The sequence below is a fragment of the Antechinus flavipes genome, chromosome 2, assembly GCF_016432865.1.
Source record: "Antechinus flavipes isolate AdamAnt ecotype Samford, QLD, Australia chromosome 2, AdamAnt_v2, whole genome shotgun sequence".
NCBI classification, from domain to species: Eukaryota; Metazoa; Chordata; class Mammalia; order Dasyuromorphia; family Dasyuridae; genus Antechinus; species Antechinus flavipes.
The window spans coordinates 606,060,247-606,078,797 of NC_067399.1; positions in this window are offsets into that span (position 1 = coordinate 606,060,247).

Consider the following 18,551-nt stretch of genomic DNA (forward strand, 5'->3'; position numbering starts at 1 on the left):
TGGATATTAAGGATAATATTATGATTATTGCCTATCTATCATATTTAATCTTTCCCTCTTTATAAGCTTCTTTCCTACTGATATCTTGACCGATATCCCATATCTTTAAAAACAAGCGAACAAAATCACTTTCATTTGTTCCTTGGAGTTATCATCCTCAATCTCTCATTTCTCTACCAAATCCTTAGAAAAAGTTGTAGCAAACATTGCCCTGACTGCCCTCATTTATTAATTCCCTGATGTCTGGCTTTTGATCTGAACATTTCACTGAAACTTCTCTCTAAAAGGTTGCCAGTGAGCTCTTAACTGCTAGATCTGTGACTTATTGTCAGTCCTCATCTGACTTGGTGCATCTGCACCTCTCAATACTTTTTTTTTTTTAATAACTCTCTTCTTTTGAAAATGTTGTCCTTCCCTTTACTCTTCTTGATTCTTCTACGTGTCTTCATTCTTCCCTTTGAGGGGATACCATCCACATTCTGCCTTCTTAGCATGAGAATTTTTTCTCATCTCTGTCTACTCTTTCTTTTCTTTCTCTCTCTCTCTCTCTTTTTTTTTTTTTTTTTTGCTGAGGCAATTAGGGTTAAGTAACTTGCCCAGGGCCACACAGTTTGAAGTGTTAAGTGTCTAAAGTCAAATTTGAACTCAGATCCTCCTGGATGTGCTCTATCCACTGTACCACCTAGCTGACCCAGCTCTGTTCTTCTCTTAAGAAAAAAAAATGGCCTAACAGGAAAAAGACACATACCCAAATAACTAATGAGGGATGATGAGTTCAAAGTTAAGATCCACACAAAATATCCTGGGAAATCTGAGGACAGAGAGATCACTTTCATTTCAAGGATCAAGATCATAGAATAGATAGCAGCTGAAGTGGGGTTGGAAGAGAGAAAGGAACTTTAATGAGGGGAGGTGAAAAGTTTGATCAAGGCATGGGAAGCAGTAGAAGTAAAGTCATAGAATCCTTGCACTGTTTTCAGTTTGTCTAGGCTACCTTGGTTGTTTTTCAACTTTTTGGTGTGTATATTTCAACTATTTGGGTAATACAATATGGGAATCATAAAAGGCACTAAAAACTAAATAGGTAATCAATGACCTGTTTTACTCTAGGGCTTCAATATCATGAATTCTTTTGGGATAAGTAAGTTGAGGAGGCAATATGAGGTATAATGTTAAGTCTACTCACTGGTGATAAGACCAGTGTCTTAATCCCATTTCTACTTTTAGATTTACTACTTTTGTGACCTTAGGTAAGCCACTTAACTTGGGTCTCAGCTTACTTATTTATAAAAAAAAAAAAAAAAAAAAGGTCTCAGAAGTTCATTTTAGTTTTGTGTCTATGATCCTAAATTGTCTGATGTTTCAACTAAAACAAAGTGATTTACTGAGCTTATTTTTTGAGTCTAGCATAGTGCCTTGCAAAGAGTAAGAGCATCAGTATATGTTTTTGTTTTTGTTTTTTGGTTTGTTGAAGCATTCACTTATCGTGAGAGCTTCAGCCTAAATCCAGAGAGCATAAAATAAAATGCATTTCTTTCAATCTCTCTCTTCTTACATCTTATTAGAATCTGAAAATTATTTATTTATTTACTTGTATCTAAGATTATTCTCTTCAGTGAAAGCAAAGTCTTCCTTAATCTACCTTGAAAATAAAATTCCAGGAAAAGCCACATCTATTTCATTTTATATGTTAAATTATTACAATGAAAAGCAAAGATCTCTATCCTGCAGCTTTAAAAACATCTGTGTTTTTCTTTAGACTTTTGAGGATAATTATCCCAGCACATATTGTGATTGCTAATTACTAAACTAAACCAACCTGTTGGAAGTGTGTGTGGGGTGAAGTCCTTTTGTAACAATTTTCCCCAAAACATTAAATCATTCTGAAAATAGAAACAGTCAAAAATATGTACAGACAGCTGTCCACATGCACTGGCACTCAGCAGCCTCACCACAGGAATTTTGCACTTTCTTTTACTAAAACTGGTCATTTGGGGCTGATGGTTTCTGTTGATGCTTACCAGGGCTGGAAAAACTACATTTTTGACTACTCTTTACATTCACAGCCACATAGACACATGTACACGCACATGCACACACACATATGTGCACACACATTTTTGAGGAAGTTGGGTGCTACAATGGCTGGACCATTAAATTTTGGAGCTACTTTCTTAGCTATGTGACCCCAAGGAAGTCATTTATTTTTCTTAGCCTCAGTTTCTCATCTATAAAATGGAGATAAAACACAATTCATGGCATTGATTGATTGAAAAAATCAATTGAGGTCCATATGTTATATATTCTTTACATACATTAATATTTATATACTACTGTACAAGCCTTAAATTGACAAGGCTTTATTATTGTTGCCTAAATTCAAAAAGAGAAAAATACTTCAATTTAATCAGAGATTTGTGTTTGGAAGGAGAGATGAGATCATCTACATAAGTAATATTTTTAGTTCTTGACAAACTGTGAAACAAAGTCCAAGGTGGACCTCATTAACTGACTCGTCAACAACATATAAATGTGGTGATGATGATGACTACAATGATGATGATGAACTTGATGTTACTCTTTCCATAATAGATCTACTTCCCTTTTAAAAAGACTGATTCACAAAACACCAAGGAATATAGTGGCCAAATGCCAGAACCCTCAGATGAAGGAAAAAATATTGCAAGCGCTAGAAAAACCCAATTCAAGTATCAAGGAGCCACAATAAGGATCACCCAGGATCTGGCAGCATCCACATTAAAAGATCGAAGGGCCTGGAATATGATATTCCGAAAGGCTAAGGAACTTGGTATGCAACCAAAAATAACTTACCCAGCGAGAATGAGCATCTTTTTCCAGGGAAGAAGATGGACATTCAACGAAGTAAGCGAATTTCATCTATTTCTGATGAAAAAACCAGAACTTAACAAAAAGTTTGATCTACAAATATAGAACTCAAGAGAAATCTAAAAAGGTAAAGATTAATCTTGGGAACTATATTTTGACTATATAGATGTATAAAGAATACATGTATACCTTGTTCTAGAAATTGATGTGGAAAGGACATTGTATCAGAAAAAGGGTAAAGTGGGGGTAGTACATCTCATGAAGAGGCATAGGAAACCTATTATATCTGAGAGAAAGAATGGAGGGGGATGAATATAGTGGGTATCTTACTGCCTTCAGAATTGGCTTTAAGTGAAAAATCTTAAGACATATTCAATCTATGGTGAAACTTCTCCCACCTCATTGAAAAGTGAGAAGGGAAAAGTGAAAAGGGAAGGAATAAGCTAAGTGGAAGGGAATACGGGAACTGGGAGGGAAAGGGGTAAGATAGGGGGAGGAACTCTAAGGCGGGGGGAGGGATACTAAAAAGGGAGGGCTGTGAGAAGCAAGTGGTGCTCACAAGCTTAATACTGGGAAGGGGGGGAAAGGGGAAAGAAGGGAGAAAAGCATAAACCGGGGTTAACAAGATGGCAAGTAATACAGAATTGGTCATTCTAACCATAAACGTGAACGGGGTAAACTCCCCCATAAAGAGGAAGCGGTTAGCAGAATGGATTAAAAGCCAGAATCCTACAATATGTTGTTTACAGGAAACACACCTGAAGCGGGGAGATACATGCAGGTTAAAGGTAAAAGGTTGGAGCAAAATCTACTATGCTTCAGGTGAAGTCAAAAAAGCAGGGGTAGCCATCCTGATCTCAGATCAAGCTAAAGCAAAAATTGACCTAATTAAAAGAGATAAGGAAGGGCACTATATCTTGCTAAAGGGTAGCATGGATAATGAAGCACTATCTATATTAAACATATATGCACCAAGTGGGGTAGCATCTAAATTCTTAAAAGAGAAACTAAGAGAGCTGCAAGAAGAAATAGACAGTAAAAGTATAATAGTAGGAGATCTTAACCTTGCACTCTCAGAATTAGATAAATCAAACCACAAAATAAATAAGAAAGAAGTCAAAGAGGTAAATAGAATACTAGAAAAGTTAGATATGATAGATCTCTGGAGAAAATGTAATGGAGACAGAAAGGAATACACTTTCTTTTCAGCAGTTCATGGAACCTATACAAAAATTGACCATATATTAGGACATAAAAACCTCAAACTCAAATGCAGTAAGGCAGAAATAGTAAATGCATCCTTTTCAGACCACGATGCAATGAAAATTACATTCAACAAAAAACCAGGGGGAAGTAGACCAAAAAATAATTGGAAACTAAATAATCTCATACTAAAGAATGATTGGGTGAAACAGCAAATCATAGACATAATTAATAACTTCACCCAAGAAAACGATAATAATGAGACATTATACCAAAATGTATGGGATACAGCCAAAGCGGTAATAAGGGGAAATTTCATATCTCTAGAGGCCTATTTGTATAAAATAGAGAAAGAGAAGGTCAATGAATTGGGTTTGCAACTAAAAATGCTAGAAAAGGAACAAATTAAAAACCCCCAGTCAAACACTAAACTTGAAATTCTAAAAATAAAAGGTGAGATCAATAAAATTGAAAGTAAAAAAACTATTGAATTGATTAATAAAACTAAGAGTTGGTTCTATGAAAAAACCAACAAAATAGACAAACCCTTAGTAAATCTGATTAAAAAAAGGAAAGAGGAAAATCAAATTGTTAGTCTTAAAAATGAAAAGGGAGAACTCACCACTAACGAAGAGGAAATTAGAGCAATAATTAGGAGTTACTTTGCCCAACTTTATGCCAATAAATTCGACAACTTAAATGAAATAGAAAAATACCTCCAAAAATATAGCTTGCCCAAACTAACAGAGGAAGAAGTAAATATCCTAAACAGTCCCATCTCAGAAAAAGAAATAGAACAAACTATCAATCAACTCCCTAAGAAAAAATCCCCAGGACCAGATGGATTTACATGTGAATTCTACCAAACATTTAAAGAACAATTAACTCCAATGTTATATAAACTATTTGAAAAAATAGGGATTGAAGGAGTCCTACCAAACTCCTTTTATGACACAGACATGGTACTGATACCTAAACCAGGTAGGCTGAAAACAGAGAAAGAAAATTATAGACCAATCTCCTTAATGAATATTGATGCTAAAATCTTAAATAAAATATTAGCAAAAAGATTACAGAAAATCGTCACCAGGATAATACACTATGACCAAGTAGGATTTATACCAGGAATGCAGGGCTGGTTCAATATTAGGAAAACTATTAGCATAATTGACTATATCAATAACCAAACAAACAAAAACCATATGATCATCTCAATAGATGCAGAAAAAGCATTTGATAAAATCCAACATCCATTCCTAATAAAAACACTTGAGAGCATAGGAATAAATGGACTTTTCCTTAAAATAGTCAGGAGCATATATTTAAAACCATCAGTAAGCATCATATGCAATGGGGAAAAACTGGAACCTTTCCCAGTAAGATCTGGAGTGAAGCAAGGTTGCCCACTATCACCATTATTATTTAATATCGTATTAGAAACACTAGCCTCGGCAATAAGAGTCGAGAAAGAGATTAAAGGAATTAGAGTAGGCAATGAGGAAACCAAACTATCACTCTTTGCAGATGATATGATGGTATACCTAGAGAACCCCAGAGATTCTACTAAAAAGCTATTGGAAATAATTCATAATTTTAGCAAAGTAGCTGGCTACAAAATAAATCCCCATAAATCCTCAGCATTTTTATACATCACCAACAAAACCCAACAGCAAGAGATACAAAGAGAAATTCCATTCAGAATAACTGTTGATACCATAAAATATTTTGGAATCTATCTACCAAAGGAAAGTCAGGAATTATATGAGCAAAATTATAAAAAAGTCTCCACACAAATAAAGTCAGACTTAAATAATTGGAAAAATATTAAGTGCTCTTGGATAGGCCGAGCGAACATAATAAAGATGACAATACTCCCTAAACTAATCTATTTATTTAGTGCTATACCAATCAGACTTCCAAGAAAATATTTTATTGATCTAGAAAAAATAACAACAAAATTCATATGGAACAATAAAAAGTCGAGAATCTCAAGGAATTAATGAAAAAAAAATCAAATGAAGGTGGCCTAACTGTACCTGATCTAAAATTATATTATAAAGCAGCAGTCACCAAAACCATTTGGTATTGGCTAAGAAATAGATTAGTGGATCAGTGGAAAAGGTTAGGTTCACAAGACAGAATAGTCAACTATAGCAATCTAGTGTTTGACAAACCCAAAGCCCCTAACTTCTGGGAAAAGAATTCATTATTTGATAAAAACTGCTGGGATAATTGGAAATTAGTATGGCAGAAATTAGGCATGGACCCACACTTTACACCATATACCAAGATAAGATCAAAATGGGTCTATGACCTAGGCATAAAGAATGAGATTATAAATAAATTAGAGGAACATAGAATAGTTTATCTCTCAGACTTGTGGAGGAGAAAGAAATTTGTGACCAAAGATGAACTAGAGACCATTACTGATCACAAAATAGAAAATTTTGATTACATCAAATTAAAAAGCCTTTGTACAAATAAAACTAATGCAAACAAGATTAGAAGGGAAGCAACAAACTGGGAAAACATTTTCACAGTTAAAGGTTCTGATAAAGGCCTCATTTCCAAAATATATAGAGAACTGACTCAAATTTATAAGAAATCAAGCCATTCTCCAATTGATAAATGGTCAAAGGATATGAACAGACAATTTTCAGAGGATGAAATTGAAACTATTACCACTCATATGAAAGAGTGTTCCAAATCATTATTGATCAGAGAAATGCAAATTAAGACAACTCTGAGATACCACTACACACCTGTCAGATTGGCTAAGATGACAGGAAAAAATAATGATGAATGTTGGAGGGGATGCAGGAAAACTGGGACACTAATGCATTGTTGGTGGAGTTGTGAACGAATCCAACCATTCTGGAGAGCAATCTGGAATTATGCCCCAAAAAATTATCAAATTGTGCATACCCTTTGATCCAGCAGTGTTTCTATTGGGCTTATATCCCAAAGAAATACTAAAGAAGGGAAAGGGACCTGTATGTGCCAAAATGTTTGTAGCAGCCCTGTTTGTAGTGGCTAGAAACTGGAAAATGAATGGATGCCCATCAATTGGAGAATGGCTGGGTAAACTGTGGTATATGAATGTTATGGAATATTATTGTTCTGTAAGAAATGACCAGCAGGATGAATACAGAGAGGACTGGCGAGACTTACATGAAATGATGCTAAGTGAAATGAGCAGAACCAGGAGATCATTATACACTTCGACAACGATATTGTATGAGGACATATTTTGATGGAAGTGGATTTCTTTGACAAAGAGACCTGAGTTTCAATTGATAAATGACGGACAAAAGCAGCTACACCCAAAGAAAGAACACTGGGAAACGAATGTGAACTATCTGCATTTTTGTTTTTCTTCCTGGGTTATTTATACCTTCTGAATCCAATTCTCCCTATGCAACAAGAGAACTGTTCGGTTCTGCAAACATATATTGTATCTAGGATATACTGCAACATATCCAACATATAAAGGACTGCTTGCCATCTAGGGGAGGGGGTGGAGGGAGGGAGGAAAAAAAAATCGGAACAGAAACGAGTGTCAATATAAAGTAATTATTAAATAAAAATTAAAAAAATAAATAAAAAGACTGATTCAAATGGAACTAACTTGATATTGTCTTGTACTCCTGGAATTTTTTTTAATAGATGAAGGAATTGAGCCCCAGAAGAGTAAAGTTACATATAGTTACAGTAAATGTAACATACAGTTACATACAACGCTATATACATAGCCCAGTTCTAAAGCTCTTTTATCTGAATAAAAACATGATCACCAAAATATTCTCCAAAGGACAATTGAACAGAACCCTCTCACCTAGCTCATAAGCTGGATGATGTCAAGGATTGTGTTATATCCAAACTTTGAATCTTCTCCAGCATATAGAAGAGGACTTTTCAGGGCAACTAGGTGATTTGGTGAATGGAGCACCAGCCCTGAAGTCAGGAGGACTTGAGTTCAAATCTGGTCTCAGACACTTAACACTTCCTAGCTGTGTGACCCTGGGCAAGTCACTTAGTCCCAATTGCCTCAGGGAAAAAAAATTAAGAAGAATAGAAACAGACTTTTCATATAGCAGGTGCTGAAATCACTACTTCATTGCTTTAGTCCTTTCTTTCCAAAATGTTTAATGGAAAATTTAACCTCGAATATTTAAAAAAAAAAAAAACCACTAAATTTTGTTAGCTACTATATAGATTTTAATGAATTAATTTCAAAGAACTAAGTATTATAAAACTCCTTCAGTCCCTGCCAACAAATCTCCATTGGGACTTTTTGTTCATTTATCCACATCAACATGTGATTGTAGTTAATGTATGTGTTCAACATTCTTGTGTTGAACTTTTCATTGTTTTATAAAGGTCCAGATTTCCTTGAATTTCTTAAGACTTGTCATTATTAATTGTATTAGTATTCTGTCACAATAATGAACCACAATTTATTTACCCATTCTCTTATTGTTGGTCATTTAAATTGTTTCCAGTTGGGATTTTTTGGCAATTACATATAAAGTTTCAATGAAAAATCTTTAAACAGTTATTCTTATTATACTTTTTATAAAACTGAGTATAGAATCCAAAGACATGGATTCAAACTGTAACTCTACTACTTTATACTTGTGTAATCTTAATTTAAATGATTTAACATTCCCAGACCTCAGTTTCCTCTTCTGTAAAATGAGTGAATTAGACCCTTGGATCTTCTAGGCACCCTTTCATCTATAAATCCTCTAATGTTATAGATTATGTTGGTATTCCTACCTATTTCACTGAAGCTTGGAGCATGCCAATTAGTCCCCAATTTGTTTTCCAAAAATGCATGAACTTCATCCTCCAAATACGACTTGACTTTGCCACAGCTGGTTTTCTTACTCCATTTGAACATGATCTTATTGACTAAAAAAGCAGGAATAGAAACTGGGTTTGGATGAATCAAGAAAGTATTATGAAAGATAATGAAGGAAAGGTCTATTTGAATGTAAGGGATTTGAAGATTTAAAGAATTTATTTTCAGGACTGAATCACTTAATAAAAAAATATATTATTGTATGCAAAATACAACCAAGTGTAGGTATCTAGGCTTTTCTTAGTATTCCTTAACACATATACAACCCCCACAAAGGAAAGTCCACCATTAGAGATTCATTTATTAATTATCTATTCTTTTATAATTAAAATACTCAGAGGATCAATTTGGTCATTTACACCTGAGTAAATTACTTTAATGAGCTGCTCTTTTAACAATTACTTAGCACTGAAGAAAATAGGATTTGACTATACATGATGAATACATGATGTACATGATAAAAGATTGCTTTTTACAGCACAGTATCTTGTACACAGAGGAGGTATATAATTAAAGCTTCTTAAATTTCTTTTTTGGATTATATTTTATTTTTCAGTAAACAAGACTCAGTTTCTCTCCCACCCACTGATTGCCCCCTGCCCCCGCTGAATTGGAAGAAAAAAAAATCTTTGTAAAAATGGGTACATACAAAATCAATTCCCACATTGACCACATCCAAAAAAATATGTTTAGCTCTACAACTTGAATCCATCATCACTCATCCAAGAGGTGAGTAGCATGCTTCATCATTAGGCTTCTAAAATCTCATCTGATCATTTCATTAATAAGAGTTCTAAATTCTTCCAAAGTTGTTTGTCTTGTTATTCTTGTTATTGAAACTATTGCCAGTTGTCCCAACTTATGTCTTGCCATTGGACTCTGATGACTGGAAGAAAGAGTGAGGCTGATAACTTTGTGCAGTTCTACCTCTCTTAAGTCCAATTCCCTTGCAAATCATAAAACCTCCTCATGATGTCATTGGTTGCCTTGGAGAACTAGGATGAACAATAATTGTTGTTACTGTATACATCATTCTTCTGATTCTATTCATAATCTGCATCAGCTCATACAAGTCTTTCTAGTTTTCTCTGAAAATTTTTCATATGCACACATTAGTATTTCATTATATTCATATGGCATATTTTATTTAGCCATTTTCCAATCCATGAGTTCTCCCTTAGTTTATAATTCTTTGGGAATACAAGAGGAACTTCTTTTTTCCTTTTTCTTTTTAAAATTTTTAATATTTTTACTTAAAGTTTTGAGTTTCAAATTCTATCTCTCCTTCTCTCTTCTCTCCTTCCCCCAAATAACCAGAGATAGGTTATACATGTGCAATCATGTAAAACATTTCCATGTTAGTAATTTTGTACAAAAAGACTCAAAGGAAAAAAGAAAGTGAAAAATAGAGTATTTCAGTCTGCATTCAATTAATATCAGTTCTTTCTCTGGGGACAGATATGCTTCCTCATCAGTTCTTTGGGATTGTTTTGGATCACTATTGTTAAGAAAAGCTAAAAACTTAATAGTTCTTCATAAAACAATATTGCTATTAACTGTGTACAATGTTCTCCTGGTTCTATTTACTTCACTATGTATCAATTCATTCAAATCTTTACAGGCTTTTCTGAAATCATCCTACTTGTAATGTATTATAGCACAATAATATTTCATATCACAACTTGTTTAGCCATTCCTAAATTGATAGGCATTCCTTCGATTTCCAATCCTTAGCCACCACAAAAAGAGCTGCTATAAATATTTTTGTACACATAGGCCCTTTTCCCTTTTTGGGGGAAGGAGCATCTTTAGAGTATAGACCTAGCAGTTGTATTGCTGGATCAAAAGGGATGCAGTTTTTTACAAGAGAAACTTCTATAAATATTTTTGTCCAGATAACATTTCCCCCCTTTTTCTTTAATCTTTTTATAAGTATAGACCAAATTGTGATATCATTAGGTCAAAAGGTATTTACAGTGTAGTAAAAGCTGGTTAAACTTCATAATCACTATATAAACACAAGCACAAACATATTCAAACATTGCCTCTTGAATTAACCTACTGATTTTAAAAGTTCAAGAACTTGCATTCAAATAACATCTCTGAAAGTTATGAATAAGATTTTTCCTGGGCCTTAAATTCTTTATCACAAAAATTAGGCTCTTAAACCAGTGTCTAGTCTAGTTTCTGAGGTCTCTTCCAGCTAAATAATTTTTAGTCCAATGGATTTTTAGAAGCTCACGTTGTATAATTCCTCTTTTATCCACCAAATTTGTTTAATCTATGAAGTGAAACAATAGGGAACAATTCCTTCACTAATGTGGGTGTTTGTTTGTTTATTGCCTGTAACTCATGAAAGTTTTTTTAAAAGTAAGTTATATCTTTAGTATAATAAAATAATGGAGTAACTAGTACCTATTATATGCCATATACTGTGTTAAAAGCTTTATAAATGCTTTCTTATTTGATTTTTACAACAACCTTGGGAAGTATGAGCTATTATTATCCCCATATTACAGTTGAGGAAATGAAGGTAAACAGAAGTTGAGTCACTTGTCCAAGATAACTCTGCCGGTAAATAAGCAATCTGAGGCTAGATTTGATGTAGGTCTTCTTGAACCTAGGCCCAGAAGTCTATATAATGTACCAGCTCAGCTGGATATAGAAGCAGAGAAAAGGGATTTAAAACCTAATTGTTCCAGTTGTTAGCTAATATGATCTAGGTGCCCAGCTTCTTAAACTGAGATTTGCAACCCCATAGAGGGATCTTGTAACTGAATATGGGAGTTACAAAATTGTGATTTATTATCAGTAACTGTTTGATTTGTATACCTGTTTTATATTCCTATTATCTGGATCATATAAAAATTTCTTAAATGAAGAGATTTATGAATAGAAAAAGTTTAAGAAGCCCTGATCTAGGGCAAGCAAGTCTAAGACTAATTCTTCTTCCTTTAAATGAGGTGAGTCTATGTGATCTCTAAAACTTCTAGCTTTGACATCTGAAGAGCCTATTCAAATGAAACATGTGTCAACAATTCTCTCCAAGTCCCCTAGTCACTTGAACTCTCCTTAAAAGGGACTGGAAATCTGACCGCAAGATGTTGTTTTGTCTGTGGAATGTGAATAACTCAGGCTACATGTGGTTGGATCGATATGACCATGGTTGTTTTTATGTTTTTCTTTTAAGTGATTAAAATAGATCTACATTATTCAGTTTGTACCAGAATGTGTATGTATGTAAAATAATATTTGAAAAACAATACACTTTAGAGAAAGCTCAAGAAGAGGTTTGGGGTGAGCTGGGGGACTAGTGGGGTCCAGATTTTACTCTAAGAAATCCCATTTACAATAATGAAAAAAATGTGGATCTCCGTTCATCAGTCTGCATGCACCAAGGGAAGCAAAAACTCATCTCTGACCCTTCCTCTATTTTCCTGGTTCAAAATCACATTGCTTTTCCTAAACAATCCACAAAATCAATTTCAATGCCTTCTTTTCTACACTTTGAAATAGAACTGAAATAAAGTCACTAACCCAGTAGCTTGCAAAAACAAAGGAAACAAAACAAAACCCAAAAGCTGGAGAGAATACAGTTTTAGCAGCTCCCTGGCCAGTATCACTGTCAAATGAAATATAAGGCTGAGATGCAATGACTGCAATAAAGACAGAATTTTCATCCACCTTTCCCTCAGTCTTCTATTTCCCCTCAGTTGTCAATGACTTCTCTATTGTTGGAGCATTAGGTTAATCACTTGTGACAGAGTAAAGTTTGATTTTTTTTTTTTTACAAAGAACATTTTATCTGAGTCAACCAGAGTTCCTGTTACTGAGTTCTTTTATCTTTTTGTAATTTTATTTTTGAAGCAAAAGCTACCTGGATACCTCCATGCAGCAGTCCCATTTATAATCCAAATAGGAGTTCCTGGGATTTTCTCAGATTGAAGGGAACTTGGAGATCTTCTTGTTCATTTTACAAATGGGAAAATTGAGACCTAGAGGGTCAAGGTGACTTGGCTAAGGTCACACATTTGTGAGTGGCAGAGTCAGGTTACATTGGACAAGTAAATACAATCAAACTATTCATGCTGAGCCAACTGAGAAGCTAATATGTGCAAGGGTACAAAGAATAGAATCATAGACTATTAAAGCTGGTGGGGGATTTAGGGTTCATCTAATTCAATACCCTCATTTTTATGGAGAAGGAAAGTAAGGTCCACTCATGACCTTAACTAAGTTCATGAAACTAGTCTGTAATGGAGAGAAGACTAGAACACAAGTATCCTGACTCCTAGACCAGTGCTTTTTTAATCTTTTTAAATATACTTTTAAAAAAAATTCTAAATTAAAACATCAAAACCAGAAATGAACATTTCTACAAGCAATTACAATGCAGAAAGTGGATTGTATATGAGACTGTAAATCTTTTTCATGTCTTTTACTACTTTAATGTGTATAATGTAATAATGTATATAATGAAATATTAAGTATATAATGATAATAATACTAGGGAACATTTATATAGTGCTTACTATCTGTTAGTTATTGTAATAAGCATTTTATAACTATTATCTCATTTGATCCTTACAAAAACTCTTGGAGGTAGATGCTATTATTATCCCCGTTTTACAAATGAAGAAACTGAGGCTGTCATTTACCCAGGGTAACTAAAGTAAGAAGTATTTGAAAATGGTTTTGAACTCAGGTCTTCCTGATTCTGTACCTAGTACACCATTCACTGTACCACTAGATGCTTTATGATACTTTCAAAAACATCCTACTTCTCTGTGATGTCTGAATTTATTTTTATTTTCCAATGAACTTTCAAAAACATTTCAATGTCTCTCTTCTTTATGCTTTACTTCTTATTTTTCTGTATCACCTGTCTCATCTGCTTCCATTCCAATTAAAAACTGTTCTACCATGAAAAATATAGGTATAGGCAGTTAAATAAATTCACACCACAGTCATGACCAAAAAAAGTACACTTCTTTCCAGGCCTTGAGAGTATCAGCTCTTTGTCAGGAGTGGGATAAATTGCTTTATCACAGATCCTCCAGAAAAGGATTGGTTCAACCAGAATTCCTAACTTTTTAAATAATGCTTTTGTTTACCATGTTATTAGGCTTATATAAATTATTCTGATTCTGATCAATTTTGCTTGCATCATACTTCCAAGGGTTTTCTGATATCATCTGTTTTGTTATCTCTTATAGCATAATATTTCATTATATTCCTATGCCACAATTTGAGTGGGTATTACCCAATTGATGGACATTCTCTCAATTTTCAGATCTTTTCTTTTTTTTTTCTCTCACTTCTCCCTCCCAAATTAATCTCTACTTCAGAATAAATAAGTTTATTTTCCCCATACTGTCCCTAGTACAATCCTTTCCTCTCCTCTCCTCTCTTCTCTTATCCTCTCCTCTTCTCTTCTCCTCTTTTCTCCTCTGCTCTCCTCTTTTCTCCTCTCTTCTTCTTTTCTCTCTCTTTCTCTTTCTCTTTGTCTCTCTGTATCTGTCTCTGTCTATATATATTTATATATACATATATACACATATATTTGTATATATATACATATGCACACATATATATACATACATATGCACACACACATATACATACACACACACACATATATATGCATGTATACACAGAGAAAAAGTTTGCTTTGATACATTACACAATTCTTAATAAATACCCAAATAAATCTTACTACAAAGTATACTTCCTAAAACCCTTTAGTTTATTGAATTTTTTTTTGGCATAAAAGCAGAATGTGTGCTTTCATTTTGACAGTGGGATACTAGCATTTACCATAGTAGAATTCAGTTACTAAAGAGAGGTTTTCATGGCAAACAGCAGTATGCAAAGCCTACTATGTCACTGTTTTGTGCAGATGAAAATCATTGAGTAACTGTAGCTGAATGTTACTTGAAGGTGGAATATTGAACTGCTAAGTCAAATGCCATTCTAAAGTCAGTGTGGTAATTCTGGGGTCTGAATAATACACATGAAGAGAGTTTAAACAAAAGATCTTCTGTAGTGTTTGAATGATTTCTTTGCCACTGGACACAACGTAAAACAACCGACTTAAATCCTCCCTTCCTCCCGCCTCCATACAAATTTTAAAGTCTGAAAAAAGCTATCAACAAAAATAAAACGGAACCTGGTTATGATGCCCTTATTTTTTAATTCTTCACTGACATTGAACATTAACCCTATAAAAGTACTGAGAATACAAAAGGGCATAAGAAGCACAATGTCTACTCTACAAGAGCTTACAACCTACTTGAGAAGACATGTAGATGAAAAGGTATCTAGGAATATAGAACCAGTTCAGAGAAGTGGTAAACTAGGACAGGATGAATTAGAGAAGGGAATAAAACATTTAGAATATATATTGAATTCAGAATTGGAGAAAAGTTATATTAATTAGGAGAAATAGCTTGAGGAAATAGGGAAAATATTATGTAAACTTTAAAGACATATAAATATATAAACTTTAAAGAGTTATATAAAATTTTGCAAACTTTAAAGAGTTGTATAAATATATAAAGAGTTTATGTTTGAAATGGTAGGCTTAATTATGATCAACTCTGATGAATGTGGCTCTTTTGAACAATGAGGTGCTTCGGGCCAATTCCAATATATGTGGTGGAGAAAGCCATCTGTATCTAGAACATCCTCTGACTGTGGAGACTGAATATGAATCACAACATAGAATTTTTATCTTTTTGTTGTTGTTTGCTTGCTTTTTTTTTCTTTCTCATTTTCCTTTTTGGTCTTATTTTTCTTGTGCAGCATGATAAATCTGGAAATGTATTATAAGAATTTAACGTAAAAAAAAGGTAGGTTTGAGAGAATATTGAATATACTACTTTGGTAGATGATTGACAGATAGATAGATGATATCTAGTTAGATACACAGAGCAAAAATAAGTTATACATTTATTAATCACTTACTATGTGCCAGTAAATAGGTTAGGTGTTCAATATACAATACAAAAAAAAAAAAAAAAAAAGAAAAAGAAATCCTTACAGTCAAGAAACATTTATTCTAATGGGAGAAGGCAACTCATAAAGATAGCTAGAAAAGAGAACAGAGAATCTATAAGAAGGTAAGCTACTGATGAAGAAGAAAAAAAGTTAGAAAAGTTGAGAGTGGAACTGAGAATAAAATAGGCACTAGTTATTTTATTAAATAGTTATCTGGGCCAAGAATTAATGGAGGTTTCTCCATCTTAAGAAGAGAGTTGGAGGGTTTGAAGCAGAATTTCTTTCTGATTTGTACTTTGTGTACAACAGATTTCTAATAAAGGTATTTATAATTTGATTGAATTATAAAAGTATATCTCAACTGATGCAAATATGTGGAAAATGCTTTCTTTTTGAGAGAAAAATTAATGGTTACATTTACTCTCTGTATCCAGTTATTATGCTAGTTCAAGATGGATCATGGAATCAGTTTTTTCTATCTCCTGATGTTTCCTCATGTTCCTTTCATCATTCAACAGAAAAAGGAACAACCCTTGTGGAGATGTGACTTTTCAAGCCCTTCTGCAGGTACAAAAGCCCTTGTCTCCTTAGCAGCCAAGAGTACTGAAGATCTGGAAAAGAAAATTTTCTGTGCCAAATTATTCATGGCATTTTCAAAGGATTCACTATCATAGATGTGGCTCTATTAATGGGAATTATATTAAAGAGGATTCATATAATAAGCTTAAAAACTAAGATTTGGGGAGTATACTCTGTAATGGGCTGAAGCTTGAGTTGATCCACTGAGTCCCAAGCATGTGAGGCTAAATAGTAATTGTACCATATTCTATTAATATATATGCTTGGAGAAAGAATGGCCCCCACCCACTCTTTGTGCAAGTACTGATGTGTTGTATAGGAAATGATGATTTTGGTGGGTGGAGACAGAGGGGCAGAGAGAGAAGCAGAAAGAGACTGCTGGCTGGCATCTTGTTGCAGCTGCTCACATTGCTAATCCCCCTTCACCTCAAAAAGAATAAAGATTGAAGATTTTCCCTTAACCTGAATTCCTGACTCCGGCTGATTTTAAAATATGTAGTCATCACATTTAGGAGCCACAGGTAATCCTAGAGAACTTCTAAATCTAACCCTTTATACTATTAACTTCTTGATTTTTTGACAAAGATGCACTGGCTCCGGCAGACAGATTTTATAACCCACCAGAAGGGCTGTGTCCAGTGTGAGCAGCTCCACTATCTTTAGATAATCTCCAGGTGATGTGGAGAGACCCAGAAAGTGGTGAATGGAAGGGACCAGATAGGCTAACTGCTTGGGGGAGAGGGTTTGCTTGTATCTCTACAGGTGGAGAAGGAATCAGATGGGTGCCAACAAGCTGTATTTGCCTTGTCCATTGCAGAGAGATGGAGCAGACTCTTGAAACAAAGGAGAAGACCCAAGAAATATCAGGTGGTCCTCTTGCTGATTGTGCTCACCATTGAAAGAGTGTGGTAGTTATGGCGTTTGACTCATGGACATTGAAAATTGTTGGACTTGAAAACCCTCAGGAATCATTGGATTCTCTGAGACATAAGATTGTTGTAGAACTTGAAAACCCTCAGGAATCACTGGATTCCCTAACACATAAAAAGACTTTTGCTGGACTTCAAAAACTTGGGGGGATCATTGGATTCCCTGACATGTGAAGCAATGGACAATAGATTGGTTTTGGACTATCTCTTGACTTCTGAAGAAGGTGTATGTGTGACTGCTGTACTCTCCTTCTAGGGCTTCTGGCAATCTTTTATAATACCATGTTGATTTATATTGTTTGTTATACCACTACTTGCGTATACAATTCATGTTTGTTACACCACATCAAGCCTGCACTGACTGAGGGGAAGGTCATCACTAATAGCCTCTGTGTTATTGCTATGTGCTTGTGTAATGCCTCCCATGCTAATGGGTTTGTGCATAATAAGACCCTTCAGCTCAGAAACCTTCTAGCAACCCCCACTTCCCTTTGGTGCTTTTCATCTTTCTTCCTGAGATGTCAGGGAGGGCATGATCATCTCCTTTTTAGTGCTTTTCATCTCCCTTCCTGAAAAGTCAGGGGGGTGGTGATCACCTCCTTTTTGGTGCTTTCATCTCCTTTCCTAAGAAGTCAGGGGGGTTGTGATCACCTCCCTTTCAGTGCTTTTATCTCCTTTCCTGAGAAGTCAGGGAGGGTGTCATCACCTCCCCTTGTGGGGTCTGACCTCCCTGAGGAGTCAGGGATGGCATGACCACTTATGTTCTAAAACAAAAGAAAGCGGGAGATGTAATGGGCTGAGGCTCGAGTTGATGCACTGAGGTCCCAAGCACATGAGGCTAAATAGTAATTGGACCATACTTTATTAATATACATATTTGGAGAAAGAATGGCCCCCGCCCACTCTTTGTGCAAGTCCTGATGTGTCGTACAGAAAATGATGATTTTGGTGGATGGAGGCAGAGGGGCAGAGAGAGAAGCAGAAAGAGACTGCTGGCTGGTGTCTTGTTGCAGCTGCTCACATTGCTGATTCTACTTCACCTCAAAAAGAATAAAGATTGAAGATTTTCCCTTAACCTGAATTCCTGACTCTGGCTGACTTTAAAATATGCGGTCATCACAATACTCTGT